General features: G+C 42.2%; 1 protein-coding gene across 1 annotated transcript in view; it reads left to right on the forward strand.

The window, feature by feature from the left end:
* LOC148225586 (uncharacterized) overlaps positions 1-15,749 on the forward strand; it is a 123,982-nt gene that overhangs the window by 23,840 nt on the left and 84,393 nt on the right. The window contains exon 1 of the mRNA XM_088179640.1: positions 12,562-12,740. The gene's annotated coding sequence lies outside the window, so the exon portion shown is untranslated. Of the gene's footprint in view, positions 12,741-15,749 lie in introns of the transcript that reaches the window.

Genomic DNA, 15,749 nt, shown 5'->3' on the forward strand with positions numbered 1-15,749 from the left:
CAGCAAATCACTGCTAATGAAAATGGTTTTTTCTTCCTCCTTGAGCATTTCTTCTCATGTCCAGACTTCCACTGCTTGGAGCAGGAGTTAAAGATTTGTTGCAGCAGTATCTTAGGAACCCTCTAAATCTTTGCATGGGACTGCCCTTTTGCTGAACTTTTAAATCCACAAAGCAGGGGGTGAATTCAGGACGTGAACAAGGTGAGCAGCAAAGTCACACCCCACGCTGGGAAGTCTGGAGGAGGCATCATGCAACAGAGGGAATTTCTGAGGGCATCTCCAGGATCTCTGCAGGGGCTAAATGAGGATGTGGGGTGGTGGGAACAGCACAGGGCAAGTCCTGGTTTCCACACAGAAATTCAGGGACGTTTCAGCTGCCCCTCAGCTGAGGTGACAGAGGAAAGGAGGACACTTTCTTCCTGTTGCTCCCACTTGCACAGAGATAGGTGAACATATGACAATGAATTTACAGCAAACCTGACATTTTTCAATCACATCAGGACATTCCGCACCAGAATCTCTGCACCCAATGCCCGTTTTTTCAGAAATATAACCCAAAAGAGCTCAAACGAGAGTCAGAAGATGACTAGATATCAGGTCCTCTAGTGCATTGACTTCAGCACCTGTGTTCCATCCTGAGAGCTCAGGGCTGAGCTGAGGTCACAGACAGGTTCTTGGAGGCAGTCAATTGCTACTGCCAATGTCATCTCTCTAAATCCACTATATCTCAATTGATTTCAGTGACGTTCTGCTGGATTTATACCTGAGAGCAGACACTGACCTTAAGCACATGGTCTGAACAGGGCCATTCCCACTCAGCTGAAACCATTTGGAGGTTTTCCAATGCCATTTGATTGGCATTAAGACTCGATCCATAATGGGAGAGTATATAATAGCTAAGAATAGAATCAAATAAATTTAATCTGGGTCAGATCCTCAGACACGGATGTTAATGGATCATAAGCCAGCTCCATGCAGGTTTTAACTAAAAATAAGGACATGGCTCTTTAAATGTCACTGTGAATGGCTCATATTTGATTACATAATAATTATAATATTTTAATTTGATCTTGTTCCTCAACAGCACACATCTTCCTTGCTCATTAAAATTAATAAGCTACATTCTCTGGGAAAAACAATGCCCACACCTGTGTTCCAGGAAGAAGGTGACAAGAAAACAAGGACAACATGACAGTTCAGGAATGCTCAAAGACTTTCCTCGCCTTAATGCAATGCAGAGAACAATTTTGCACAGCTCCTTAGCTGGAGCAGTTCTCTCCCCTGGGCTCTCCAGTCTCTAATTTCTATGACCCTGTGAATTTAGTGTACACACTATGCGTGACTGATGCTTCTACGCAGAAAAAAACACATTAATTTTTTATTCTCACCAACCACAAAACTAGAAAACTGCTCCCAAGATTGTGTGAAAATTCATCCCTGGAAAGACATTTGACTTTGGTGGGTGGATTTCATCACAGATTAGGTTTGAGAAGGCAGGAAGGAGGGAGGCAGAAAAACGTTGACTAGATTTGAGGAGTAGTTGCACATTTTCCCTTCAGAAGAGAGGAGATTGGTGGGATGCAAAAGGAGGAGATAGGAAGGGAAGAGGAGCTATGGGATCCACAGATCAGATAGATTCATGGCTGCTACCACATCCTGGGGTTTATAGCTATGCTCTCTCTTCCCTTCTTTCCTTGGCCTTTTCTGCCGAGGCAGTGATGTTGGGCTGACAGAGATGGAAATCATTTCCCATCTGTACCTGGAGGTGTCATGGCACTGGTAGTGGTTGCTGTTGGGAGAGGCTGGATCCAGCAGCCAGGAGGAGAGACTGGTGCAGCCCCAGGTTCCAGCAGCATCCAGGCTGAGCACACATTTCCTGCGGCCACATGCACACCTACACACCCCATATTTACACAAATACATAAACCCTGGACACTCAGCTTTCAGACACACAGAGAGGACACAGGAACACTGCAAGCACCAACACTGGCACTTGGAGATGTCAGTCCCTGGGATCACAGCCCCAGTTCAGTTGTTATTACAGACCAACTCACACAGAGCTCTCTGGGACTCCCCTGGTCTCTCCACCTTCTTTGGTCTTGACCTCAGAGGCTTGCTGACCCCCTTGCTCCCAGACCATGCCACCACTCCCTGGCTGGTCCAGCTCCAGCCTCACTGGTGACCAGAGACTCTGACCACTGCACCACTGACATGGGGATCCCAGGGCTCCTGGTCCCATTCCACTTGCTGCACTTGGAACTGTCCCTATACACAAGCACAGAGTCTCTCACACAAAGAAAGGGGGTTTAAATGAGCTTGGAAATGGTGTTTATTGAAAAGACAAAACAGATAGCATTCATGAGGCACAGAGAATGGTTGGGCAAGCATAGTATCCAGCAACCTGTTTATACTTGACCAGATACTTGATCCCCTTATCCCTCTATTTTCCAATGCTTGTTCTTCCCTAAGCCTTGCTAATGTTTTCCTTTCCCTGCCTTTGGTTACCCCCCTCACCACCCCTTAACAAGCCTTGCACAATCCAAAGATGTTGTTCCCTCCTCAATCAATGAGGAGACCCAGAGAGCTGCTGCCCACACCGAGGATGCCACTCCATGGAGCTAAAACTCCTTTTGGACAGCCCTGGCAGGTGCTCATGCTTCTGACTGACTCCTCACATCCCTCGTGCCTCCTGTGGGTGTGGAGATGAGCTTTTTGTGGTGTAAGACTTACAACAAAGGGATGGAAGAAGGCAAGAATGGAGTGTCCTAGCATGGTGGTTCTGCACTGCTCATGGGTCACCATAATGGCAAATCCAAGATGAAGTACAAAGAACCAAAACCACAAAAAAAACCCCAACCAAACAAAAACAGCAGCAACAACAAAAATCATGCTTCTAATATTTTTTCATTAATCATAAGGGCTTTAGGAAAGGGTCTGACTGTCCCAACCCATTCAGTTTCCACACTCCTGTTTGGTCTCAGATGAAAAGGGCTGTCATCCTTCAGTGTTGTGTAGCCTTTGTGCAAATGTGCTTCCTCCCAACACCTGACAGTGTTGTTGCTGTGAGGTGAGTGGAGAAAATTAATAATGAAAATGGGCAGAATGGGAAACCCAGGAATAAAGAGGACACTGTGAGCAGAGCTGAGGTTTGGGGACTCCTATATTGTTTGGTTTAAAACTGTAGCCTACAACTATTCCCTTGTATGCTGCAGCAAGCCAAAGTTAACACTTGGATTGACTAAGGCTCATTTTTCACACTAGCTTAGGACAAATTTTCAGGATGTTTAGACATTAAACTTGCACTGAAAAAATTACTTTTAAAAGCTGTCTCTGAGTCTTCCTCACTGCATAAGAAGAGATTTGGCTACCAGTAAAATTCTGCCTCATTCCATCCATGGGGGATTTCTTTGCTGAGCTGTGAGACATGGGCAAGATAACAAGGAGCAGAAAAAGGCATCAGCAGCCTGCTGCGTCACATCTGTTGGTTTTCACTCCACAGCCAAACATCCACTGTCCTGCCAGCATCTTCTCCCTTAAAGTGGTACTAGAAAAATTGTGAAGATATATTTACTTAATTCTAATTAAAATTAACTGTTTCAAATACCTCCAATATGTGCATAGGATGGATTTAGCAATGCAGGGTCCAGCGATGTTATGCCTCATAAAAATATGTTTCATGGTTTTGATTTGCCAGTTTAAATATACTTATTTTCTGTTGTGAGACAGAACCAGGAGCAGAAGCAAGGCAGGCCTAAAACTTAAAAGGGGGAAAAAATAAATTCAGAATAAGATTTTCAGACCACTCCTCCCTTACCTCTCCCAACCCTCATAACAACAAAACAAACATACAAAAAACTACTTCAGTCAGTTCCTAACTTAAATAATACTTTTTTCAGTTCACTTTGGAGAGAGAAGCTTCCTCTTGTTAAGCCATAGGGATTTTTCCATGAGAAGGAAGAAAACAATCCTCTGGTGGTTTCATTTTCACGCATCCGCTTGGGAACCTGCAACCGTGTCACTCCTCCCAACTCCACAGCCTTCCCAGAGCTGCACATGTGGGCCATGTTGGATTCATGGGGTATTATTTTTAAGAATGAAATGTTCCAAAACAAAGGTTCTCTTCATCTCTTTTCTCTCTGTTGATGCTTCATCCTCAGAATATGGAGATCCCCTTCTTTCCTCGGGACGAAAGATTCTCAACACAGGTGCTTTCTGGTCAAATGATTTATCAAATGGAACATCTCCAACCCCCCATGTGTTTCTCCATGGTTTATAGAAATATTCAGTACATCAGTTCATCCCTACAATATTACAAGAGGAGATTTCAGCCATCTTCACAGCATCTCCTCACTTTCCTTCCATTTAAAAAACTTAGCTCTTGCTTCATTGACTTCAGAATATCTCCTTTTTCCCTTTCACTCTGGGAAGGATTGAAAAGTCTGTAAGTCTTATCTGAGCATTGAAAGAGTTAAGATTTTGAACAGGGAAAAGAAAAAGAACCCAAGGCTACAATGCTGGAGCTTTGCCAGGATCTCCAAAGCCAGCCACACTGGAAAGCAGGGAGAGAAAAGTGGCTGGGATCTTAAATGAGCCTGAGTTTTCCTGGCCCTGCCCATGGCCACCTCTCCTCCCTGCTGGGCCATGCCAGCTCCCCAGACATGGGGCCCAGCCCTGCCCCTGCCAGGCCCGCAGGCCTGCAGTGGGACCAGGCCGGGCCCTGTTACCTGCACGGACACTGGAAAGACAAAGAGCCTCAGTTCTGGATTACCTCCTTCAAAATGTGTGCTCATGGAGTGAACTAACTTTCTTCAAATGGCTGTTGAAGCTGTCCCAACCCCCCACAGAGGAAGCCCCCTTAGAGAGAACTTCTCTCTGAGATTCTTTTTCCCAGGTCAACCCAGCACATATGTTAATATTAGGGTAATGCTCAGGTTAATCAACTTCAGCCTGATTGGATTTTGCTGCTGATATTTCCCATTGGAATAGTCTCTTAGTTTCCAGATTACTCATCCACCTCAGATAACACAGAAGGTCTGAAAATTCCCTGTTAGCCTGGGGTGCCCATGATTTCCAAACTTTTATGATAGAACTGGGATCTCCAAGATGAAGTTTTTAAGGATTTGGGACTACTTGGGAACTGATACTTTGGTTACAGACCCTCATAGCTAACAGTAGAGTGGAGAGCCTTGGGACCTCCTATGGCTTCCAAACTCAAAGGTATCATGCAAGTTTAGGGTTTAATGGAAGATTGCTGCAATTAATACATTCCCACAGATATTTCAAATCAGCATTTTCTAACAAAACTCAGTTCTACAAACCACATAATCTTTATTGTCTTCTGGTTGTACTCAATTTAAAGCACTAAGTTATATCCTTCTGAAGTCTCTGTTATGGTATGGAAAGACCAAATTGACCAACAACTACAGAAATTAGAAAATCTTCTAGGGTATTGTGCATCCCCTAAGAATAGAAATATCTTCAGTGTCCAATATAAGGTCCACCAGACCTCTTTTCAATCTAGACCTATCAGGCAATCTTAGATTTCTATTCTGGGACAACTTTTATTTCTGTCACCCTATAAAGATTATGTTAAACTTAAAGTCTGTTTTCACAGTGATGTTTTGTCATCATCTCATGACTGATAACAAGGCACAGATAGACTAAGATTGGTAGATGTCCTTGGGACTTATCTTCCTCTTCCATTCCTTTGATTTTCCTGGTTTATGCATGTTTATGGCTCATGGAAAACAGGAAATATAAAGGGGAACCAGGCTGATTGTTAAAAGTTAAAGATGAACTACTGATAAGAAAAACCCCAGTCATTTATTAGAATAGAGATCTGGGGCTTTGGGGGATTTTTCTGCATCTTTGAGGAAAAATCCCAAGGAGGCTTCTGCTCAGGTGTCTGGCTTCATGTAGGGCAAAGGATCCTAGTGAGCCAGGAGAAGGAGGCAGCTACTGTGCCCTTTGGCAAGGACCTGCTGGGCTGTCTTTTCTTGACAGCTGAACAACAGAGTAAATGGACATGGGAAAGTTATATAGATTTGCTGTCATATAAATGTAGTTTGCACAAAGTGATAAATTCAGCAAGTGTAGTAGCGCTTTACCTTGGCTTCAAGGGAGAAGATGAAACAAGCATCAACACCTGCATTTAATGCACCAAATGAGGAAGATGGACAGATTATAACCCTCTAGGGCAGCAGGGCTGGTATTGGAAGTTGTGCAGTATGGGACAGAGGATGTTTGGTAGCACAAGGTAGCACAGGTCCAGAATTCTGGTTTTCTTCTGTCCCATGTCCCCATAGAGGCTTATTGTATGATGCAGAGAGTGCAGATCACTTCCATACATCCAAGATTTTCCAGTGTTCTTTAAAGGAATATGGATGTCTCAAGTGCCTACATAGTATCCTTCTCTCAGAACAATCATGCTTCTCTCTTCCCATTTTGTTTCTAACATAGTCTAACATAGATGAAGCAAAGCCGTCTTTGTTCCCTTCTTTAAACCTTTTCTCAACCGAGTCTTTGGCAGTATCTCAAAACCCTTAAAAAAAGTGCCCAACATCATCACCCTCCTCCACTTCATGCAGTGTATTATGTCCCATGGTACAGACTGAGAAAATATTTTATTCAAAGTTATACAGAAAAGCTGCAAGACAGATGCAGAGCCACAGGGCTGTCCTCAGGATCTTCTTTCATCTGATGTGATGTATTTTGGAAGAACTGTATTAGGTTGTGTGATTAAAGGCTCATCTACACACACACAGAGGCAGAAGGACAAGCCATGGAACCACAATATCCCAGTCAGAGACACAAGACTCTAAACTGGGCTGGAGCTGTTCCAAGAGAGCCTCAGTTTCATGGGTGGGAAGCAGCATCCTTCCCAGCTGTTTCCCAGGGGAAACAGCTCCCCAGCTCACGTCACAGCTGGGAGAGGCATCCCTGCCTGGGATGAGACACATGATAGGATATGGAGGAAGAGCAGCTGTGGATCTCACAAGCCTTGTATGGGATAATCTGGGGGAGAAACCAAAGACAGGGAAAAGGGAAGGATATAACTGGTTTAGAGAGGAACAAAGGTGGGAAAATAGAGGGAAAAGGGGTTGAGTGGCCAGCCCCAAGGAAATACGTTGCCAGTTGGTGTGCTTGTATGCAGGACATGCTCCCAAGCAATGAGACCAGGGTAATAGATTTTTGGAGAGCTGTTAACAAGGAGATAGGATGGCCCTATTTTACAAGAAGATTTTTCTTTTGGTAATTACTTCACACTTTGCTCTGGCATAGCCCAAGTGAGCTGCTATTCTCACCCCAAAGCAGCACTAATGAGTGGTGGAGACAGGAATGCATCTTACTTTTCCATTCTACATTCCTTTTGTGTGTTTGTAAGGACACTGTTAACAGAACAACAGACTGAGAAGTTCACCCTCTGAATATCTTAGACTCTCTTGTGATTCTGGGGCTAAAAATCTCACTGAGAGCAAAATCCAAAGGAAATCATTCATATTACAATCAGACAGATACAGACCCTAAAACTGATCATATAAAGACCCTTCAGTCTTGAATTAATTTAAATTAATTTCTGAATTTGCTAGTTAGAAGTCTAAGGGCTTACAAAATACTTATGAAATGCAAGTCCCCATAAACTAGCAAAACACATAAATCCTGTCTGTGCTAATTATTTGGAAGATGACAACTAGAGTTGTTACATAAACACAAGGGTCTGGGTTATGACCCTGAGGAACTGATAGATATAGCCAAAGGATGATTGGAATTTCCTGTTGGCTATAATTTCTTTGGGCTTGCTTTTACTTTGTTTGGCTCCTGCCAGGATTGAAACCATGATTTCTGAATCTGGGAAGCCTTCCAATCTCTTGCTTACCACCAGACTGATGTCCTTGTGAGGTTCACTGCAAAGATCGGATGCAGTGAAAGGGAGCTTTGGAACATTGAGAATATCTGCTGGGCTGAGCCCCCTGCCTTGGATTATTCTCACATGCCAGAAGTTTTCGTGTACATCTGCATTTCACTGAATGCCTGGGCTCTGCACAGAAAAACCTGCAATAAGGTGGTTGTACAGTAAACCTGTACTCACCAATGTAAAGTTTCTTCTTTGGATAGTTTCTAAGTATTTGCAGTTGCTTTAAGCCATCTTTCCTGTTGCCCAGATCTCAAGCATAGTTTCACATCAGACCTACTCCTGAAGCAGTCTGATTTATTCCACTCTGTTCTCATGCATGGTGATGTGACTCCTTGAATTGAACAGTTCTAGACAAATTATAATGCAATGAAAAAGAAGTATATTTGAGGTCTGTAGGCAGTTTTATGCCACTCAAAATATCACCCTTCTTCCTACAGTGATGTGTGCAAGTCCCACTGAAAGACAGCACTTCTCAGTTTATCTCACTGGCATTTGCTTTCTGGGTTTCAAATCATGATCAGGGTAAATCCTGCTTGTGTAGGAAAAATTCTTCTGCTTCTGAGAAAGAAAATTCATTTTTGAACACATGTCCATCCTCACACTGGTGATCTTCCTCTGTAGGCACATTAAGCTCCTCAAGGAAATGGAGGCCCTCAGCTCTCACTGGAGAACACAGGGAATGAAAATGGTTTGGTGTTTACTTGGAGCATTGTGGGATGAAGCCTCATTTCATGCTTGTGTATTAAAAAGCCTTAAAGTATTTATTTTTGCATTAAGCTATTCTTTCCTCAAACAACTGGTAACAATATGCCTCCCTTAGGCTGGAAGTCTGTTCTGATGATATAATATATCTAAAGTTTCTGTGTAGCAGCTGGTCTTCTCAAAATATCACATTGGATTGATAACCTTCAAGGAAGAATTGTACTGCATGTGATGATTGCTTCGTATTTTATCATGACAGTGAGAATTTTTTTAAGCTTTCCTACTTTTTCATCGCCTATAGGACCTACAAAGAGGTAGGTGGCACTTATGTGTCACCTGTACTGGTGGCTCAGGAAACTCTCTCACCAAATCTTGTGCCATTGGTGCCTTTGGTAATAATCTTGGGGCTCAGAAGGAGACAAGCAAGATTAGTAGGCATGAGAAAAAGAGATATCCATGCTATCACTCAATGCCCCCATGGCTTAAAAGCTGCAGAAACTCTGTAAATATTTCTCTTAGAAAAAAAGCTGTTTAATTTTGTGAGCTCTGAGTTCTTTCATGGTCATTACCCATTACAGAGAAATCAGTACTCTGAGCCAATTTTTCAGTGGGGCTTGCCTTTCCTGGTAACACTAATTGAAACTGATATATATGTGGGGTCATATATTGTCCTTTGGGGGTGGAAGACCAAGTTTTTTCTTGTCCCAAATCTTATCTATCATGGAATTTAATTAGGGAAAAAAATATATATGCAAGCTGAAAAGGGTTTTTCCTAAGCCCTCTGAAGTCAATGGATGAGGTCCTATAACCCTTCCCAATCTCAGTGATTGGATCATATGCACCCACTACTCAAATATTACAGACGTTGCTGCTGATCTGGTGCTGAAAGGTCTCAAATCAGGGGCAGGGAAATAATTGTCTTAGTTTATAGGTGAACTTGGGACACCAATGTGGTTTCCATCTTGCAGACTTGCAGTGTTCATGCCCATGTTTTTAATCACTATGCAAGTTCCCTGTTCCCTTCATTAGGCACATGTCCCACACAGCTCATACATAAGCACTTCAAAATATACAAAATGCCTCCAGTCCTAAGTCCAATTTTATTACATTCTTAAAAGTTTATTTTTAGAGTTAGCAGGATGGACAAATTCCACTCCTGCCTAAGTAGTGCATGACCTTTAACTTTCCTTTAAATCAGGCTTCTCCATCTGTGTGATCTTTACGAATCAAAATGTCGTTCAATTAAATCTAATCTTCTGCTTGCAACTCTTGCCAGGGTTTCCTCCACTGCTGCTGTGGGACCAGCTGACTCTGTGTGGACCAGGTTCCTTGGTGACAAAGGAAAGGCACATGGAGTGAAAATTTCTCATTATTGTTCCAGTTGGTGTGCCACACTGCTCATACATACCAGCACTGGTTCAGAACAGTGTTAAGTTACTCCAACTGCAGTGTCATTTCACTACTATAAAATGCAAACTATGTTAGATTCATTATTAAGATGATGGTTCTCATGCTCCTTCCTATGCGAAGTAGGTGACTGTTACCAACTCTCTCCATATCCTCCAGCAAGGGAGTCACTTAAATCTCCTCTTCCCTGCTTCCTTCAAAGATCTTCCAGGTCTTTGAATTGCTCCTAAGCAAATGCATGCTTTGATACTGAAGTAATGAGCATTATGGAAGAAAAATACTAGCATGTGTACATATGTGCAGCTCATATCTCTGTATATCTGTTCATAGCTCAGTCTATCTCCAGCCATCCTGTCTAGAACTTATGGGTTGTTTCAATATTAAAAATTTTCATACTAGATAACAGACCCCAGACCAAGCTTATGAGTCATTTCCTTCCTTCAAAGGACATAGATTAACTGTCTCAAAATAACAGTGAATTTCTGATCAACAGCTGAGACTTGGTGCAAGAATCTGAACAACTGTGTGACAGACTTTCATGTCAAAGCTCCCCAAACTAAGTTTAACATATTTTATGCTCTTTTTTAATCAAAGTGACCTGTTTCTTGCACTCATGTTGTTATACACAAAAGAGAAGCATTGTACAGATTTTAAAGCAGTGGTATACATCCAGATAACTAGAAACAATGCCTGAATTAGCCTAGATGTAGTTCTCCCATGGACACCTTAAAGCACACTCCACAAATGTGACCACGTTTGTTCCAAGAAGAAAATTGTGGTGCAGCCCCTTGTCTTAATTGCTGTGGCAACTGTAGCAAAGCCTCTTGGAGAGTTCTTTGAAGTTGCAAACCATTGTCACTCTGTGAGGAGGAAGGTCCTAAATCACTCCCCACGCCTTAGTGACCTATCCTGTTCTGCAAAAGAAGGGTAGGAGTGTCTCTGTTTTATTCTAAGTCATCTCTGATGCTCAGTACAAATTCTATACAGCAGCCATAGATAAACTCTAGGACACACAACAATCTAGTCTTTTCATTGTCTGCACCTTGGGAATGGCAAGTAGATAAAACAATCTTGTTAATCTTGTTGTGAGTACTGACTCACTCCATCATTAACCTCAGACCTCCGGAGGGTTTCTGAGCTTCTTAGCTAATATGTAAACAACGTTCTGCCAGTTGTTTTGAGCAAAACTAGGTAAAGCAACATGTGAGCTCTGTTGAGTGAGGAGCCAGAATCTACTTTAGGGGGTTGTGATCAAGCTTCTTTCCTGACAATAAGATTAAAAGGAAGTCTGGGAAATAGGTGACAGTGACATCACAATGAAGCAGGAATACAGAAATCCATTAAAGGACAGGATCAGTGACAAAGTAATTTTCTGTTAGCAGCAAACAGCTAGAGCCACATGTCGGCACAAGCTTTTTTAGGGACCAATAGGTTGTTTCATTGAGTAAAGTGATAATCTGCTTCATTCTTTCACCCTTGATGGATAAAGTTATTGTCTGAAGGTGAAGTGGATTATTCCATATGTGGAAATTGGATTATGGCTGAAGGAAATGGAGCACTCTGCTGTTTCACCTCATTAGACAGAGGATTAAGCTTCACCTTCCTGCAGATCTGCTTGGTCCAGGTGCTGGAGACACACACTGCAAGCAATGTCCACTAATGTGGTTCAGGGCTTAGGTCAGAGCACCTGGCAATTCCTTTGCTGCTGTAGATGTGAAAGAGGATCAGGATTTGACAGCTGGGAAAGACAAAACTCCTCTCCTTTGTGTTTGACTAAACCTTCAGGGTTTGTTTTCTTAACATTCTACTTCTTAAGCAAGATTCATTTTATCTTCTTCCTGTGCCCTCTTTCGACCAAGTATTGGAGATGGCTTAGGTTTTGTTTGAAGAAGTCAGCTGATACAGCTGAAACATGATCACTGGATCTGGCTTAGGCCCTTGTGAGCCTTTGCCATTACTAATGTTCATACTTATAACAACAAGGCTCTCTTGTTACCAGCTCAGAAACAGGTCTCTGAGACCATCTCCTCTCTGGGCTGAAGACAGACCCTGTCAGGACCTTTCTGTCTCACCTCCAGCTCACCTCCAAATATATTGCACTACAAGGAATGGGATGAGAGCCTTGTGTACTTCCTCCTTCCCTTTCCATTGGCACTGGTGTAATTGAAGGCTGTCTTTTCAGCCCAATTCACACTGAAGTGACAGGTGACATTTCAGTCATTTCAGTTATATATGGGAAGAAAATTCAAAATACATGTCTCTAGGACCAAAGGAAAAGAAGCATTTGGTACTGAAGGGGATTCTGTGATTGCTGCCATACGTCACTTCTAAAAATCAATGAGCAGCAAAAGAGACTAAGGGACCCCACACAACTGGGCAATGATAGAGGGTATATCCTTCATAATAACCCAATAAGGTCTCACAGGTCTTATTTGGAGAGACTACTTCCTTAATATTACTTCTGCAAAGATAAAAATTCTGCTAATTCCCTTCCCTTCCCTTCCCTTCCCACATAAGTGAAAAAAAGATTCATTAATGGAAGAGCACTATATGGCAGCCATAAATTAGATTCTGAAAAGTCAAATCCTTGTTGTTTCATCTGTGAGCATGGTTCCTGTTGCACATGGGACTTTTTGGAGAAAGAGGGCTGCAGAGAACAACATCAAGGCAGCGAGATCCTTTTCCTAGGCTGGGTGGCAGTGATAAATATTAAATGGTAAGTTTATACCAACCATTTATTTTCCAATGTTTTAAGGCTGTAACGCACCATAAAAATACAGTTTTTGCCTGTTCTGTCATATCTTCTTATAAAATATAAATGATCTACTGGTCTAAATTTGGCAAGTGCATGCTATAGGCATGAAAGGTTCCAAATAATAAGTGATTTTGTAACAGATGATAATCAAAACCTCTGTAGAATCAGCTTTCAGGCAAACATCTTTGAATGCAACCTTACAATTCATTACACTTTTTTTAAACCAAACCTAAACTAAACCCTTTTTTGGGTAAAGGATTTCCTTGTCATCTAATTGTGTTCTGCTCACATCTGATCCCCAAGGGGATTCCCTGCTGATGTAATGCTGAGCCATAACATTCTTCACCTGGAAATGACCTGCGATTGCTATGGTTTTGTTCTGTGATAGTGGCTCTGTCTAACCCTTACAGAGAGAGCAGCCAGACAATTACTTGTGTGCTCTCCACCCCACCTGGGGGGCCCAGTGACACCTGAATATCACTGTTTGTTCTCTTGGGGTTCAGAATGTCTTTGGCAAGGGAAAGCTGTGCTGGACAAACTAACACTGTCTGGGAGACACCAAGGTGTTAAGACACTTAAGGTACCCACTGTTGCTCGTGAGATGGACTTGGAGAAGTTCCTGGAGACTAAATGGTAGAACAGATATAGGGGTGCAAAAATGACTTGCTTTACAGTTCTACTTTGCTAATCAGTAGAAATACTAGCAAATCAGAAAAAACAATCCATCCCTCCTACACCTGGATGTTTCTAGTACTGCCTACTCACATGACTTCCCAAAATAAGAAAAACCTTATCCTTTGCCTCACCATTTGTACAGACCACAGTGCAGCAGCAAGGTGCAGAGATGCAGGACTTTTTCTGACCTCCCTTGACCACTATCTTCTGGCCTCAGCATGAGATAGTACCCTTTTCATACCTAAGTTTGCAGGGTTACTGATGCCCCAACTGTCCAACTCACAAAACTTGGACTTCCATTGTGACAACACACAGAGGAGGCACTAAAGGCACCGCAAAGTATTATCAACAGAACTTATTAACAAATAACCAAGCAGAAGGATTTATTGCACATAAATTCTGAAACCAATTATATCTCCTTTGGGGCCTGGGTAATGAAAAGACTCCTGTGTGTGCTTTCAAAACACTATAAATCTGATGTATTCTTCAGTGTCCTCATTTAGAAAATGGGTCTAGTGTTGTAGGCTGCAGCAAGCTGGATGCATTGGTTATTGCCACCCAGCTACTTTGAACTGGCAGCAAAACAAAGAAATCTTTTTGGGATCTGCACACTTTTTAGCACTTCAGGGTTTTTTTAGTTGTATTTTGATTTTTGCTGTGGCTGTTGTTGACTTGCCTTTGGTGGGGCAAGGGTGTTTGATTTTTTTTAAATAAAATAATGGCCGCTTCCTGAATGACCTATTTTGAGATGTATTTAATTTAATTTTTACTGTCGCTGCACATTCCAAGATGCATGTGGATTCCTCTCCATAAGTAAACATTCCTCATAGCTGTAGTTGTAGAGAGATGGGATGACAGAATCTTCAATATACTTACGATTTTTCATCTTAAAGCACCTGAATCTAAACTGATCATAAATTTAAATTTCAAAATAGGAATAGTGAATTATTGTAATGATTACAATACTAGGTATATCTATACCACATGCATGTAGTAGCCTAAATAATTATACAGATGGTGAGAAATTGTCAGTGTCTGCAACTACATCCAGCAAATAAGAGAGGCGAGTCAAAAAGCTAAACCTAATGGCCAAGGTATTTGTGCAGGTAGGCATTTCTGCTTGGTGGTTTTAACTGACTTGGGGGAGTGAGCAAGAAGGTAGTAGCTCATTATAGTCCCATTCTTAATCCTGAAATTACTTCCTTCTTTGTGGCCTCACTATGTTACCATCTTTCTTGATAGTAGCATTTGGGACTAAAAGCTTTATTGCTCTGCAATGTTTATGCATCCTACATTTGCTATACCATGCCTGAGATAAACCATACAACCTGTAAGGCATGCTCTAGCTCAGCCTTGTTTGCAGCTGGAGTTTTGAGAAGTGCTCTTTGCTACTTGTAGCTCTCATTCAAATTTTAATTGATTCCTCAACCAGGCTGAAATGACAGACTGACATTTTTTCTATAAGATCTACTCTGTTGGGTGATATCTGTGGAGGACAGTCAACAAGATGCATTTCTGGACTACAATGATGCAGTATGAAAGAGGATAATAGAGCTGAGGAGTTACTTTTACTGGGAAATGATGTGGTGCTTAGCTCATGTGTGTCTCATGCTGCTACTGCAGTCTTGGGGTGAAGGGAATGAACTCAGAAAATGGAAAAGACCACGTAACTAGATCTCCTGAAAAATAATTGGTAGGGGAGATTCTGAACTAAGAAGTGAGTAGCCATCACTGCTCTACTTCTTGGTACTGGGTAGTACTTACCAGGTAATTAACAATGGAGGATGTTTCTTGACTTCTGCTGCAGTGATGTGCCTCAAGCCACAGAGCTGGGCACCACAGGGAAGAAAACAGAGAGATCTGCCAAGCTTTGGGCTCCAAGCTGTAGGTACCAGTCCTGACTTGGTTCCTGTACCTGGCAAAGTTCAAAGGGAAGAGGAGCAAAAGGGCATAAAGCCAAAATGAAACAGAGACGGGAGGCTGGCATGCTTGACTGATGTGTGGGATTTGTTAGATAGAGAGAAACAAGCTTTGGGATGCTGTATCTTCTGACAAGAGCAAGGAAGGATTGGAGAAATGCAACCAGAGTCAGAGGGAGAGGTTTTTACTTCAACTCTCTGACCAGGACTACAAAGAAAGGGGAAGGTTAAGAAGATGGCAAGGCTTTGCTTGCAAGAAGAAAGAACAGAAATAGCATCTGGGAAGAAATAGTAATAGGGAAGAGAGGTTCTTACTAAAACTCAAACTACTGAAGCTATCAAGGAATACCAGCCTGGAGTAATTCATCTCCTAACT

The sequence above is a fragment of the Sturnus vulgaris genome, chromosome 1, assembly GCF_052056855.1.
Source record: "Sturnus vulgaris isolate bStuVul1 chromosome 1, bStuVul1.hap1, whole genome shotgun sequence".
Classification (NCBI taxonomy): Eukaryota; Metazoa; Chordata; class Aves; order Passeriformes; family Sturnidae; genus Sturnus; species Sturnus vulgaris.